We start from the raw sequence: 1,524 nt of genomic DNA, 5'->3' as shown, positions 1-1,524 counted from the left end.
CTTTTTATGTATGAATCGAATGATGTTATGAACATCATTACTACCTTAAGATCCTTGGATAAACCTACTAGAAAAGAGAAAAATGGATCTAGCTTCAACAGATCCTTGGATGGCTCGAATTTCTTGAAGCAGAATCATGACACGAAAACAAGTTCAAGTAAGATCATCACTTGAAATAAGATTGTTATAGTTATAGAAATTGAACCAAAGTTTGAATATGATTATTACCTTGTATTAGAATGATAACCTACTGTAATAAACAAAGATTTCTTGAGGTTGGATGATCACCTTACAAGATTGGAAGTGAGCTAGCAAACTTGAAAGTATTCTTGATTTTATGAAACTAGAACTTTTGGAATTTATGAAGAACACTTAGAACTTGAAGATAGAACTTGAGAGAGATCAATTAGATGAAGAAAATTGAAGAATGAAAGTGTTTGTAGGTGTTTTTGGTCGTTGGTGTATGGATTAGATATAAAGGATATGTAATTTTGTTTTCATGTAAATAAGTCATGAATGATTACTCATATTTTTGTAATTTTATGAGATATTTCATGCTAGTTGCCAAATGATGGTTCCCACATGTGTTAGGTGACTCACATGGGCTGTTAATAGCTAATCATTGGAGTGTATATACCAATAGTACATACATCTAAAAGCTGTGTATTGTACGAGTACGAATACAGATGCATACGAGTAGAATTGTTGATGAAACTGAACGAGGATGTAATTGTAAGCATTTTTGTTAAGTAGAAGTATTTTGATAAGTGTCTTGAAGTCTTTCAAAAGTGTATGAATACATATTAAAACACTACATGTATATACATTTTAACTGAGTCGTTAAGTCATCAATAGCCGTTACATGTAAGTGTTGTTTTGAAACCTTTAGGTTAACGATCTTGTTAAATGTTGTTAACCCAATGTTTATAATATCAAATGAGATTTTAAATTATTATATTATCATGATATTATGATGTACGAATATCTCTTAATATGATATATATACATTAAATGTCGTTACAACGATAATCGTTACATATATGTCTCGTTTCAAAATCATTAAGTTAGTAGTCTTGTTTTTACATATGTAGTTCATTATTAATATACTTAATGATATGTTTACTTATATAATATCATGTTAACTATATATATAACCATATATATGTCATCATATAGTTTTTACAAGTTTTAACGTTCGTGAATCTCCGGTCAACTTGGGTGGTCAATTGTCTATATGAAACCTATTTCAATTAATCAAGTCTTAACAAGTTTGATTGCTTAATATGTTGGAAACACTTAATCATGTAAATAACAATTTCATTTAATATATATATAAATATGGAAAAGTTCGGGTCACTACACAGAAAAGATCACTTTCCCTTACCTTTTATTGATCAAATGTTGGAAAGATTAGCCGGAAACAGTTACTATTGTTTTCTTGATAGATTTTTCGGATATTTTCAAATTCCAATAGCACCCGAGGACCAAGAGAAAACCACGTTCACGTGCCCTAATGGTACTTTT

The sequence above is a fragment of the Rutidosis leptorrhynchoides genome, chromosome 2 (assembly GCF_046630445.1).
Source record: "Rutidosis leptorrhynchoides isolate AG116_Rl617_1_P2 chromosome 2, CSIRO_AGI_Rlap_v1, whole genome shotgun sequence".
Classification (NCBI taxonomy): domain Eukaryota; kingdom Viridiplantae; phylum Streptophyta; class Magnoliopsida; order Asterales; family Asteraceae; genus Rutidosis; species Rutidosis leptorrhynchoides.
Note: the sequence above shows the minus strand (reverse complement) of the source record.